This window comes from Triticum dicoccoides, chromosome 1A (assembly GCF_002162155.2).
Source record: "Triticum dicoccoides isolate Atlit2015 ecotype Zavitan chromosome 1A, WEW_v2.0, whole genome shotgun sequence".
NCBI classification, from domain to species: Eukaryota; Viridiplantae; Streptophyta; class Magnoliopsida; order Poales; family Poaceae; genus Triticum; species Triticum dicoccoides.
This window is the reverse complement of record NC_041380.1, coordinates 211207085-211222736: the sequence shown is the minus strand read 5'-3', so window position 1 is coordinate 211222736 and position 15652 is coordinate 211207085.

Genomic DNA, 15652 nt, shown 5'->3' with positions numbered 1-15652 from the left:
CGTTCCGGTGTCTGTCCCTTCGGGGAAATGTCACGCATTGAGTACCGGAGTCCTGTTAGCCCACTACAGCTCGGTTTACCGGAGTCCTGCTAGCCCAGTGCTACAGCCCGGACCCACTTGCTGATGACCGACACGTTCGAAGCTGGGTCATGGATGCCTGTCCCTGTAAGTCTGTGCCACTTTGGGTTTACGACTAGTCATGTCAGCCCGGGCTCCTTATCATATGGATGCTAGCGACACTATCATATACGTGAGCCAAAAGGCGCAAACGGTCCCGGGCAAAGGTAAGGCGACACCCGTGGGGATACCGTGCGTGAGGCCGCAAAGTGATATGAGATGTTACCGGCTAGATCGATGTGACATCGAGTCGGGGTCCTGACATCTACAGACAAGAAGGGGTGATCCATCAGAATTAGTTGCCAGCCGCCAGTGAGCATATGGGCCCTGCTCGTCCTCATGCTCGTGATCATCACCATCGTCATCTCCCCCTTGGTTATAAAAATTTTCAAGTATAGGTGGTGGAATGTTCACAGGACCTTGGAAACACAAGAAGAAGGTTAATTAGTAGAGAAGGGAAACTTGCTAACTCGCATGCATGTGGATGAAACAATTATAATTACAGTGGAAGACAAATGTACCAAAACTACAAGGATCCCATGCAAAAACAGTGCATGAGTGGTGGAAGCAAACACAAGACCCTCATAATGAATTGCATCACAATACAGATCCGTGTATAGAAACTAATTTTTGAGAAATATCTATCTAGTTGAACCACGAAGGACGGCAACAAGCTTGTCGAAGATAGCAACAACTTCATAGTTCTTGTAATTCCAAGAGCGATTGGGAACTCGACAAATTGCTATCTTCTATAGACGACAGTCACCATGATCATATTTGAACATACGTAGATCATCCGTGTGCTCAACCTCAGAGCACTCTGAGATTTTTGGAAGTGGAATCCGCTGACGAGTGTACACATTCACAAGTTCCCACTCCCAATTGTACCCAATATAAACAACCCAATCTCCATTTGCGCCAGCCCAGGCCTTACCCTGAAGCGATGGCATCTTGACATAACACGTATCGTTATCAAGCGGCATCAACTTGCACAAGGCGAGGCCTCCGTCGTCCGCGCCCATGCGAACAGGCTTATAGCGAAGAAGATAAGGGAGATCAAACCGCTCCTGGACCCTTGGGTTCCTTGTAATGATGTTATTAGTTGAATCGAGAATGGTCTTGAATGAACCTGCCATGCTAGCCGACGTGATGACATCGCACCGATCAATGAGTTCCCCCACCACGTCATCTTTCTGATCGGGGCAAGAATAACGGAGTCGTTTCCAGCTTGTTCCCTCCATGGAGAAGACGATCAAACAATGGCAGAAGGAAGGGTGAAGGCAAATGGAGGAGGGAGGAAGAGCATGAGACGGCAGTTCCAAATCGAGACGGAAAGGCGAAGAGTCGGTGGACGGTTGCCAGTTTGCCACGGTACACAAAGAGGCGCCCCAGCCTACACGTCCTTTCGGAAATTGTACAAAAGGACTCACCGTCGTCTGACTAACATGTTGGAACGGGACCACATGTCAACGAAACATGGTGTGTAATCTCTCATGCAAAATGCGATCTGGCCGCGTTGGCCCGAGGTGACGCATTAGTTATTGACCTTTATTTTTTTAACATACAATCTGAGTGGATAGCTCTTGTGCTCATCACACATGAGCGGATATATAGGTGGGCTAGGTGGGCAGGCGGCAACAATCTAAGTGCTAAAAGAGTTGATCTTGAAAAAAGAGTTGATCCAATGCTTGGTTTTGTTTGGATTTTCCAACTATGACCATTGGATAGAGTGAATCAATGGCTTACGTTCAAAGTTATTTTCATACTATAGAATGGTATAGGAACATGGAGAGATTTGGTTGATTTCATATCGCTGAATAATATAAAATATTATGAGTGTAGACGCTCCACCCCGAGGTTTGTTGCTCCTTCTCGGTCGTCGGGAATCTATGTTCTTCCAATCTTTTGTCTAAGACATGAGCTTTGTTCATCCTTTTGCTGACACGCGGGACATCTATATGCCTCCATTTTACAAAATCATACTATATGCCTCCATGACACGCGGGACATCTAGCATCAAGGTGGTGTGTCATGCAAGAAAATGGATATATGTAGTGCATAAGTGAGTCGTGCACTTCGATGGCACCTAGTACTACTATGCAATATTTTTTCTCCTCGATGGCACATGAATAGTGCATGTACTCAATGATAGAGCACGGGATGGTAGCCATGGACATGGTCGGCCCTTTTTGAAGAGAGTACTAATAAATAACTTTGATGTGTCCCGTCAACTCGCGGAACGACGAGAAACTTGCTTACTACACCTTCTCCCTCGCCAACACGTGCGCGGTGGCTCGCAGCACGAGGAGAAACTTTTGCTTACAAGCGGTGGAGGTGCAGCAGTTCATTTGGTGTCAGATTGCCAGAAGTACTATTGTAGTACCATTATTATTGTTCGACTTCCGGAAGAGGGGAAGAGCCAAGCGCAAGGTCACCTACTAACCTAGTACAGTACTACTATAGCCAAAGTTGGTCCACCTTTTTAGAGCATGGTTAATTAATATATGCGTCTCTTGCAGCGGCACATCATTTAGAGCAAGTAATCTCTTCGTAGGAACAAAGGATGTGCAACAAAAGTTGGAGTGGATGCTAGATTGCCAATTAAAACATGATTACATAGGGGGGAAATCCAATAGTATTCTATCCTATGAATCAAACGACAAATGTAGGAAAATTATGAGGGGGGTCTATCCAATAGTGTTCCTCGGCTCGCACCTAGCATCACTGTGGTCGAACTTGGAGTCATTCATCTAGTACATGTGGCATCTCAGATCTGGACACAAGGTGACGCGACCTCTCACTTCCTCCGCCATTTGAAGCAGCATGCCGGTGGAGGGCTAACATACTCCAATATTAGGTTGGCTCTATGTGATGTGGCATCTTCATATACTAACCGGATGCTGGCTATACTACTATGGTACTCACACTCCAAGAAGTGACTTGAAAACCATTCATAAATTGAGTCTATGACATGCATTTGCAAATGTACCATTCATTACATACAACAAGTCATCAACACACAACGACAATGAGGATACATGTTGGATTACAGATTATTTCCAAGAAAACATTCTAGTAAATACTGGAGTTTTCATCACACAACAAATAACAAGCAATGAAATGAACTTCAACTCAACCAATCCTCGGCATTGGAAACGCTTGCTTTGAACCATAGGTGCTCTGGGAAGGGCCAGCTATTGTCAATATCGAGAGCAATGCAGGACTAATCATCCAGGCTGAAGCGACATATATCAGGACCAGGGTAGGGAACCACTTCAATGTTTGAGGTATAGATACAGTTGCTTCTCATAAATGGTAGTAACATTGTGTCAACAACATCTGGATCGCCTTTCACCATCATTGGATAGTTTTGTCCAAGTAAGAGCGAGTTTTCTCCGAGACTATCAATGCTGAACCCGGGAGAAGGTGTTGGCGCTAGCACACTAGTATCCATCCCGAATACCCTGCAACGGGTGTTGGAATAGGTCTGGACGGTGACCATGGGAGATAACATCTGCTCCCTTGGTAGTAACAATCACAATGCACTATATACAGACAAGAAGAGGTGATCCATCGGAAGTAGTTGCCAGGCGCCACTAAGTATATAAGTTCTGCTCGTCCTCATGCTCGTGATCATCACCATCGTCATCTCCCCCTTGGTTATAAACATTTTCAAGTATAGGTGGTGGAATGTTCACAGGACCTTGGAAACACAAGAAGAAGGTTAATTAGTAAAGGGAAACTTGCTAACCCGCATGCATGTGGATGAAACAATTATAATTACGATGGAAGACAAACGTACCGAAACTACAAGGATCCCATGCAAAAACAGTGCCACGACTGGTGGCAGCAAACAGAAGACCCTCGTATTCAATTGCATCACAGTACTCATCCGTGTACAGAAACTGATTTTTGAGCAATATCCATCCTGTCGAACCACGAAGGACGGCAACAAGCTTGTCGAAGATAGCAACAACTTCATAGTTCTTGTAATTCCAAGAGCAGTTGGGAACTCGACAAATTGCTATTTCCATAGATGACAGTCACCATGATCGTATTTGAACATACATAGATCAAGACTATTTAAGCTTATAGGAAGGGTAAAAGGTATGATGTGGAGATGTAGCAAGTGACTAGCATATATGGTGGCTAACATACGCAAATGAGAGCGAGAAGATAAGGCAAAAGCACGGTCGAACAACTATGATCAAGAAGTGATCCTAGAACAACTTGCGTTCAAGCATAACTCGAGACCGTGTTCTCTTCCCGGACTCCGCCGAAAAGAGACCATCATGGCCACACACTCTGTTGATTCATTTTAATTAAGTTAAGTTTAAGGTTATCTACAGCCGGACATTAACAAATTCCCATCTGCCCATAACCGCGGGAACGGCTTTCGAAAGTTCAAATCCCTGCAGGGGTGTCCCAACTTAGCCCATCACAAGCTCTCACGGTCAACGAAGGATATTCCTTCTCCCAAGACAATCCCATCAGACTTGGAATCCCGGTTACAAGACATCTCGACAATGGTAAAACTAAACCAGCAAAGCCACCCGAATGTGCCGACAAATCCCGATAGGAGCTGCACATATCTCGTTCTTAGGGCACAACGGATGAGACTAGCTACGAGTAAAACCAACCCTCAAGTTTCCCTGAGGTGGCCTCGCAGGCAGCTCAGTTTGGACCAACACTCAGAGGAGCACTGGCCCGGGGGTTTAAAATAAAGATGACCCTTGAGTCCGTGAAACCCAAGGGAAAAGGCTAGGTGGCGAATGATAAAACCAAGGTTGGGCCATGCTGGAGGAGTTTTATTCAAGGTGAACTGTCAAGGGGTTCTCATTATAACCCAACCGTGTAAGGAACACAAAATCAAGGAACATAACACCAGTATGACGGAAACTAGGGCGACAAGAGTGGAACAAAACACCAGGCATAAGGCGAGCCTTCCACCCTTTACCAAGTGTATAGATGCATTAAAATAGACAAGATATAATAATGATATCCCAACAATAAACATGTTCCAACAAGGAATAAACTCCAATCTTCACCTGTAACTAGCAACGCTATAAGAGGGGCTGAGCAAAGCGGTAACATAGCCAAAAAACGGTTTGCTAGGACAATGTGGGTTAGAGGTTTGACATGGCAATATGGGAGGCATGATAAGAAAGTGGTAGGTATCGTAGCATAGGCATAGCAAAAGAGCGAGCATCTAGCAAGCAAAGATAGAAGTGATTTCGAGGGTATGGTCATCTTGCCTGCAAAGTTCTCCGAGCTGACGTTAGCTTGATCCTCGTAAGCGTACTCAACGGGCTCCTCGATCATGTACTCGTCTCTCGGCTCTACCCAAGCAAGAATACAAACAAATGGGAGACACAATCAACCACGTGCAATGCACAAACAACATGACGCAAAACATGGCATGATATGCGGGATGCGATATGCGATGCATATGCATGATTCGGAAAGGAATGATTGAACCTGGCCTCAACTTGGAAAACTAAGAGTACCACTGGAAAGAGGAGTTGATTTCAGTCGAAATCGATATAAAGATCACCGGAATCGGATGCACGGTTTGGAAATGGCAAGCAAAACAAATATGGCACCGAACTGCGATTAACAGCACGAGGCCATCTAAATGCATCAAGAACAACATGCTACAGCACTCTAACATAGCAAAAAAATACATGGCAGGGATCCACTCAAGATGCTTAACAAAAGATGAACACTGATCTACGACTAATTCACTCAATAGCAGGTTCATACAACCATGGCAAAAGTGCAAAAGATATCAGGTTACAGACTCAGAGAAAATAACGACAAGTCAGGAATTTAACATCAGGAAGCAATGTTTAGAGCAAGCTAACTACATGCTACAGGAACATATCATGGAAAAGCAAGGCATGGCATGAAGCTACTCAAAGCATACAACAAAAGTCCCTTACTGACCATAAGCCAAAAGGGATCAGAAAATACAATGGCAACCATGTGAACATAGCAATTATCGTTAACAGATTCAGACTTAGCAGAAAACTGGAACATGGCAAAACAGATATTAAGTAGGCATGTTGATGAGCTCGATGCACTCACCACAAGGCATTGCATAATAAACTAAGCATACACCCAGCAAGTAGACATGTCATAGAAGCTATACATGGCAAGAACAACAACATAGCATGCATGGATCAACTACAACAACCTCATCAAAAATGCTTAACATGTAAACATTCTGCCAGGAACATTTTATAGCAAAAGTAGAGCTCGATTGACTCAAGCTAGGGTGCTCCATAAATCCAAACAAAGACATGGATGGATAGAGCACAATCATATCTACAAAACATCCTTACTGATCATGCTCACAAGAGGCACGGATCACTCGGTAGCAACATGAATACATGGCATAAAAATATTGACAGGACAAAGACTTAGAATATTTCTAAGTCCCTGAAATCAGCAACATTAAGAGGGCTACTTTGCATGCTTGTGCTAGTCACCACAGAGATCACAAAAATACATGGCATACAACCCTGTAAAGATGGCATGGCATACTTCAAAACACATATAGGGCTCAAATTCATAGGAGGCACACAACAATCATGGCAAAAATGACAAAAGTCCAATTACTGACATGAATCTGAAAGTAACAGAAACTAGCACTCTTCCAACGGCATTTAGGGCATCAAGATGAGCTCAAATGAACATGATGTAATGAGATGAAACGAAGTACTCGTCGAGGCGAACATTTCGATATGCTACACACCCAAAACGGAGCCATGGATGATGAGTTATGATGCTGTGAAGAATGCACAAAATTACTGGGACAGGAGAGAAAGTCAACCCTCGAGAACTAGGGTTCGCACATGTCCCGAGGTCACCGGATCCGAGCTCGCCGGATTTGGGCTCGTGGTCGCCGGAGGAGGGCCAGATCCTCGCCGGAGAGGGGCGTGGGCGCCGGATCCGGGCGTGGGGACGCCGGATCTGGCCGGCAGTGGGGCGGCGCCGGTGGTCGGAGGAAGCGGCGAAGCGGCGAACATCGTCGGGCAGCGAAGGGCGGCGGTCACCAGCGAGGGGCGTCGAGGGGTGTGCGGCGGAGCGGCGGAGGCGGACGGGCGGTGCAAGGGCGAAGGAGAGGCGCGGCGGGGCGCGGCCCGGTGGCGGCGCGGGAGGGCCGGCCGCGGGCTGCGGCGGTGGACGACACAGTGGCGACTGTGGCGGACTCTAGTTGGCGGCGGCGGGAATGTCCAGCGTGCCCGGACACGTTCTGCGCGCAGAGAGACGAGGGGAACTAGGGTTAGGGTAGAAAGATCCGAAATTTTTGGGGGGGAAGCTAGTTTTATAGGTAGAGGGAGCTAGGAGGCTCCAAATGAGGTATGGTTTTAGGCCACACGATCGTGATCGAACGGCCTAGATGATGGAGGAGGTTTAGGTGGGTTTTGGGCCACTTTGGGGAGGTGTTGGGCTGCAACACACACGAGGCCTTTTCGGTCCCTCGGTTAACCGTTGGAGTATCAAACGAAGTCCAAATGGCACGAAACTTGACAGGAGGTCTACCGGTAGTAAACCAAGGCCGCATGACAAGCCTCGGTCCAATCCGAAAACGTTTAACCCCCACACACAAAAAGAGGTAGAAAGGGACACTGAAGGACATAGGAGCGCCGGAATGCAAAATGGACAACGGGGAAAATGCTCGGATGCATGAGACGAACACGTATGCAAATGCAATGCACATGATGACATGATAAGAGATGCATGACAAATACAAAAGCACACGAGGAAAAAAACCCGACAATGAGGAAATAAGATAACTTAGTGCCGGAAATGGCAAGAGTTGGAATACAAATATGGCAAGTTATGTACGGGGTGTTACAACACTCCACCACTACGAAAGGATCTCGTCCCGAGATCTAGTACTGGAAAAACTCCAGGTACTCAGAACGGAGGTGATCCTCACATTCCCAGGTGGCTTCACAGTCGGAATGATGTGACCACTTGACTTTCAGGAATTTGATAGACTTGTTGCGAGTCTTGCACTCAGTTTCTTCAAGAATAGCAACTGGGTGCTCACGATAAGACAGGTCTTCTTGGAGGTCAATCTCTTCGAAGTTGATGGTGCGGTCAGGAGTCTTGAAACACTTGCAGAGTTGAGACACATGAAACACGTCATGCACGTTTGCAAAGTTGGATGGAAGCTCAAGTTGATAGGTGAGATCGCCTCTTTTGCCAATGATCTTGAAAGGACCCACGTATCTAGGGGCAAGCTTCCCTTTGATACCGAAGCGACGAGTACCTTTTATTGGAGAGACGCGGAGGTAGACATGGTCTCTGATCTCGAAAGCCAAGTCACGATGCTTGCTATCATAGTAAGTCTTCTGGCGCGGTTGCGCGGCTTTCAGATTTTCACGAATGACTTTGCACATTTCTTCAGCCTCTGTGATCAAGTCATTGCCAAGAAGTTGGCATTCACCAGTCTCTGACCAGTTAAGAGGAGTACGGCACTTCCTGCCATAGAGAATCTCGAATGGGGCCTTGCCCGAACTCGCTTGGAAGTTGTTGTTGTAGGAGAACTCGGCATATGGAATACAATCTTCCCACTTCATACCGAAAGAGATGACACATGCCTTGAGCATATCTTCAAGAATCTGATTGACTCGCTCGACTTGGCCACTGGTTTGAGGATGAAAAGTTGTGCTGAAGTGAATGTTGGTGACCATGGCCTTCTGAAACGAATCCCAGAACTTATAGGTAAAGATGCTGCCACGATCTGAAGATATCAACTGCAGAATGCCATGCAGAGAGACAATCCTGGTGGTATATAGTTCTGCCAACTGAGCTGCTGTGATAGATTCTTTGATAGGAAGAAAATGAGCCACTTTGGTGAGCTTGTCGATGACAACAAATATAGCATCATTGCCACGCTTGGACTTTGGAAATCCAGTCATGAAATCCATCTCAATATGGTCAAACTTCCATTCTGGAATGGCAAGGGGTTGGAGGAGACTAGCTGGTCATTGGTGTTCTGCTTTCACTCTTCTGCAGGCATCACATTCATTCACGAACTGAGCAATCTCGCGCTTCATTCGAGTCCACCAATAAGACTGCTTGAGGTCATGGTACATCTTTGTACTTCCAGGGTGAATAGAGAGGAGTGAATTGTGAGCTTCGTTCATAATGACTTTATGAAGGTCACCTTTAGGAACAACAATGTGATCCTCGAAGAATAGAGTATCCTTGTCATCAAGACGATAGCACTTGTACTTGGGTTGACTCTTGGGAATCCCAATCTTCACCTTCTTCACCATAGCATCGAGAAGTTGAGCCTCATGAATCTGATCTTCCAAAGTAGGAGAGACTTGGAGGTTGGCAAGAAATCCTTGAGGAACAACTTGAAGATTGAGTTTGCGGAAAGCTTCACAAAGCTTGGGTTGGTAAGGCTTGAGAATCAAACTGTTGCAGTAAGCCGTCCTGCTCAATGCGTCAGCAATTACATTGGCCTTGCCTGGAGTATATTCGATACTCGGATTATACTCTTGAATCATTTCGACCCAACGAGTCTGCCTGAGGTTGAGGTTTGGCTGAGTGAAGATGTACTTGAGACTCTTGTGATCAGTGAAGATGTCCACTTTTCTTCCCAATAAGAGATGTCTCCATGTTAAAAGAGCATGGACCACTGCCGCCAACTCGAGGTCATGAGTGGGGTAGTTCTTTTTGTTGGGCTTCAACTGGCGAGAGGTATAGACCACAACTTTCTTCTCTTGCATCAACATTGCACCAACACCTTGAAGGGAAGCATCATAGAAGACCTCGAACGGTTTGGATTCATCAGGAGGACTCAGAACTGGAGCAGTGACTAACTTCTCTTTCAGGGTGTTGAAAGTGATGTCACATTCACGCGACCAGACATACTTCACATGCTTCTGGAGAAGGTTGGAAAGAGGCTTCGCGATCTTAGAGAAGTTCTCAACGAACCTTTGACAATAGCTTGCGAGCCCAAGGAAGCTGCGGAGTTGCTTCATGTTCTGAGGTGGTTCCCAATTCACAATTGCAGACACCTTCTCTAGATTAACAGCTATGCCCTTGGCAGAGATGATATGCCCAAGGTAGAGAACCTCATCGAGCCAAAACTCACACTTTGAAAACTTCACATAGAACTGATGTTCTCTGAGTTTATCCAGCACCAATATCAAATGCTTGGCATGATCCTCCTTGTTCTTGGAAAAGACCAAAATGTCATCGAGGTAGACCAAGACGAAGTCATTTGTGTAGGTGTTGAAGATGAAGTTCATCATGCGAGAGAATGTTGGAGGAGCGTTGACAAGGCCAAAAGACATGACAGTGTATTCATATGAACCATAACTTGTTCTGAATGTTGTCTTGGGGATATCTTCTTCACGAATGTGAATCTGATGATAGCCCATACGGAGATCAAGCTTGGAGAATACTTGAGCACCTTTGAGTTGTTCAAACAGCTCGTTGATGTTGGGAAGTGGGTACTTGTTCTTTATGGTCTTCTTGTTCAATGGACGGTAGTCAACACAAAGTCGGTCTGTTCCATCCTTCTTCTTGACGAAAAGAACACCACAACCCCATGGAGAAGAACTTGGTCGGATGAGACCCATACGCTCTTGAATATCGAGTTGCTTCTTCAGCTCCTTCAAATCTTCGGTTCCAAGCTTGTAAGGACGTTTGCAAACAGGTTATGTGTCAGACTCAAGATCGATGATGAATTCAACTGGCCGGTGCGGAGGCATTCCTGGAAGCTCTTCTGGAAAGACATCTTGATATTCACAAACGACTGGAATCTGAGGGATGGCATCCAGCTCACCCTTCTCATTGAGAGAAAACAGTCAAATGGTATTATCACAAGCGGCAAAGACGATTACATCCTCAGACGAATGTGTCAATTGAATCTGTCTGGCAGCACAATCAAGCTGAGCCTTGTGCTTAGAAAGCCAGTCCATTCTGAGAATAAGATCAATATCTGAGTTACCAAGGACCATTGGAGAAGCCAGAAACTTGAAGTCGCCCATCATGATAGAAATATCCGGGACCATCATGCTAGAACTCATACGTTTAGCCAGAGAAACAACTTGCAATGCTTTAGGTAATGCCTTAGTGCCAAAGTTGTGCTCCGATGCAAATGGGAATGACATGAAAGAATGCGATGCACCAGAATCAAAAAGAACTTTAGCAGGAATGTCATTAACCGGAAGGTTACCCATGATGACATCTGACGAGTCCTCTGCCTGAGCTGCGCTCATCATGTTGACCTTGGCATGCTTGGGATTATGCTTGACCATTGCGGTGCTAGCAGATCTCACAGGAGGAGGAGGAAGACACCTCTGATTGAAGCATTTGTTGGCATAGTGACCCTTCTGCTGACACTTGTTGCACGTGACCTCTGAGAGCGGATAGTGATACGGAGCACTTGATCTTGGAGCATGAGACGAAGTCTTGTTCTGAAAGCCTGGATTGGGTGGGTGGGAAGATCCATTGCCACCTTTGCTCTTCTGTTGATAAGGCTGGCGGAACGGAGGAGGAGGAGGCAACCAATACTTTTGCTGCTTAGTTGCCACTTGAGTTGAGGAAGAAGGGGTTGCATCCCTGACTCGCTTCTTGGAAGCATCGCACTTGAGTTGAGCAGTCTCTTGTTTCAGTGCCATGTTGTAAAACTCATCGTACTTATGAGGCATAAAAAGCACAAGAGATAGCTGGAGGTCTTCTCTGAGGCCACCTCTGAACTGATAAATCATGCTCTTCTCATCGAAGATGTCTTGCTTAGTGAAACGAGCGAGCTTCTGGAACATGATGTTATACTGGTAAACAGACAAGCTACCTTGGTTCAGGTTGCGGAATTCCTCACGCTTGCTCTCAACAACACTCTGAGAAATGTGGTGAGCTTTGAAGTCTTGACGGAATTCATCCTAGGAAATCACACGGCCTCCTCTGGAATCTTTGTATTGCTGATACCATTCGGCAGCTTGGTCTTTGAGTTGGAATGAGGCAAACTTGACAAAGTCCTCAGGCCTGACGTTGCTGCACTCGAAATGCTTGCAGATATCCACGAGCCAATCATCAGCGTCTGTTGCTTCAACACAGTTACTGAAGGTCTTTGGCTGGTTTGCGAGGAACTGGTTGAGTGTAGCAAATTGATTCTGATTGTTGCCATGGCCATGATTCCCTTGGTTGCGCTCCTGCAAGAGTTGCATGATCAGCTGCGTGTTTGCATTGGTAGCGGCCATCACAGCTTGCCATGCCTCCGAAGGTGGAGGTGGTGGTGGCGGTTCAGGATTGTTACGCGTTGGAGGAGTCATCCTGAAGAGGGTGACATCCGTTAGCATCTTGAAAGACATATATATTCAAGCTGAATCAAATGGATCGAAATTGCAACATATAGTCTTAACATCCGAACAAAATGAACGAATGCATTCCAATTGAAATGGTCACACTTCCATAAATTGAGAAGCCACTTAGATAGAGGTAGAAGAATAAAACAACAAGGTACGGACAAGAATAAATACTTGGTGAGGATTACCCAATCACAAACCAAATATTTGCGGAAGAAATACTAGAGCTACATGAGTTCCCACCTATGAAACTCCCGAACCTTTCCGGTTATGCAATCAGGTGTTGGGGATACAGGGGAAGCATAATATCTCACCCAAAGCTAGCAAATCCTACATCCAGTTGTATCCATCCTTCAACACATAACCAAGAAACCTTCGGAAATCATTTACCTCAACACCTCGGAGCTCAACTCCCCGGGACACTGCCACAAGCCCTAAATGTCAGGAGGCACCAAGAACAATGTTCTCGTCACAAAGCCATCGGGACAATTCCAAGATACCCGCGTGATCCTAAACAAAATTAGTGAAATTTGAGAAGAGAAGAGTCAAAACTCTATGTCAGGATGCCTCACCAGAGCGACGAAGGGACTGAGGAGTAAAAAGAATCCTACTCTCCGATATATATAATCCTAAATGACTCAAAACATTTTTCTAGACTCAACAACGCCAGCGATTCGATCAAGCAGGGGGCTCCTAAGCTCGGGGAAGGCTCTTATTACCAACGTGTAACGCCCACGATGCGGCTATATCTCCCACGTGTCGAAGCACGACTTAGAGGCATAACCGCATTGTAAGCAATGTCGCAAGTGAGGTAATCTTCACAACAACCCATGTAATGAATAAGGAAAAGAGGTACATAGTTGGCTTACACTCGCCACGTCACACAATAGCACAAATATCATTGCATTCATCCAGTTACACTCAAGGTCCGACTACGGAACCAAAATAAAGAACAACCCCAAAAGTGACAAAGTCCCCGATCGCCCCAACTGGGCACCACTACTGATCGTCTGGAAAGGAAACATAGTATCGTCCTGAGTCCTCATCGAACTCCCACTTGAGCTCAGTTGAATCTCCTAGAGGGGTATCATCGGTCCCTGCATCTGGTTTTGGAAGTAACCTGTGAGTCACGGGGACTCAGCAATATCACACCCTCGCGATCAAAACTATTTAAGCTTATAGGAAGGGTAAAAGGTATGATGTGGAGCTGCAACAAGTGACTAGCATATATGGTGGCTAACATATGCAAATGAGAGCAAGAAGAGAAGGCAAAAGCACGGTCGAACAACTATGATCAAGAAGTGATCCTAGAACAACCTACGTTCAAGCATAACTCGAGACCGTGTTCTCTTCCCGGACTCCGCCGAAAAGAGACCATCATGGCCACACACTCTGTTGATTCATTTTAATTAAGTTAAGTTTAAGGTTATCTACAACCGAACATTAACAAATTCCCATCTGCCCATAACCGCGGGCACGGCTTTCGAAAGTTCAAATCCCTGCAGGGGTGTCCCAACTTAGCCCATCACAAGCTCTCACGGTCAACGAAGGATATTCCTTCTCCCAAGACAATCCGATCAGACTTGGAATCCCGGTTACAAGACATCTCGACAATGGTAAAACTAAACCAGCAAAGCCACCCGAATGTGCCGATAAATCCCGATAGGAGCTGCACATATCTCGTTCTCAGGGCACAACGGATGAGACTAGCTACGAGTAAAACCAACCCTCAAGTTTCCCTGAGGTGGCCTCGCAGGCAGCTCAGTTTGGACCAACACTCAGAGGAGCACTGGCCCGGGGGTTTAAAATAAAGATGACCCTTGAGTCCATGAAACCCAAGGGAAAAGGCTAGGTGGCGAATGATAAAACCAAGGTTGGGCCATGCTGGAGGAGTTTTATTCAAGGTGAACTGTCAAGGGGTTCTCATTATAACCCAACCGTGTAAGGAACGCAAAATCAAGGAACATAACACCAGTATGACGGAAACTAGGGCGGCAAGAGTGGAACAAAACACCAGGCATAAGGCCGAGCCTTCCACCCTTTACCAAGTGTATAGATGCATTAAAATAGACAAGATATAATAATGATATCCCAACAATAAACATGTTCCAACAAGGAATAAACTCCAATCTTCACCTGTAACTAGCAACGCTATAAGAGGGGCTGAGCAAAGCGGTAACATAGCCAAAAAACGGTTTTCTAGGACAATGTGGGTTAGAGGTTTGACATGGCAATATGGGAGGCATGATAAGAAAGTGGTAGGTATCGTAGCATAGGCATAGCAAAAGAGCGAGCATCTAGCAAGCAAAGATAGAAGTGATTTCGAGGGTATGGTCATCTTGCCTGCAAAGTTCTCCGAGTTAACGTTACTTGATCCTCGTAAGCGTACTCAATGGGCTCCTCGATCACGTACTCGTCTCTCGGCTCTACCCAATCAAGAATACAAACAAAAGGGAGACACAATCAACCACGTGCAATGCACAAACAACATGACGCAAAACATGGCATGATATGCGGGATGCGATATGCGATGCATATGCATGATTCGGAAAGGAATGATTGAACCTGGCCTCAACTTGGAAAACTAAGAGTACCACTGGAAAGAGGAGTTGATTTCAGTCGAAATCGATATAAAGATCACCGGAATCGGATGCACGGTTTGGAAATGGCAAGCAAAACAAATATGGCACCGAACTGCGATTAACAGCACGAGGCCATCTAAATGCATCAAGAATAACATGCTACAGCACTCTAACATAGCAAAAAAATACATGGCAGGGATCCACTCAAGATGCTTAACAAAAGATGAACACTGAGCTACGTCTAATTCACTCAATAGCAGGTTCATACAACCATGGCAAAAGTGCAAAAGATATCAGGTTACAGACTCGGAGAAAATAACGACAAGTCAGGAATTTAACATCAGGAAGCAATGTTTAGAGCAAGCTAACTACATGCTACAGGAACATATCATGAAAAAGCAAGGCATGGCATGAAGCTACTCAAAGCATACAACAAAAGTCCCTTACTGACCATAAGCCAAAAGGGATCAGAAAATACAATGGCAACCATGTGAACATAGCAATTATCGTTAACAGATTCAGACTTAGCAGAAAACTGGAACATGGCAAAACAGATATTAAGTAGGCATGTTTACGAGCTCGATGCACTCACCATAAGGCATTGCATAATAA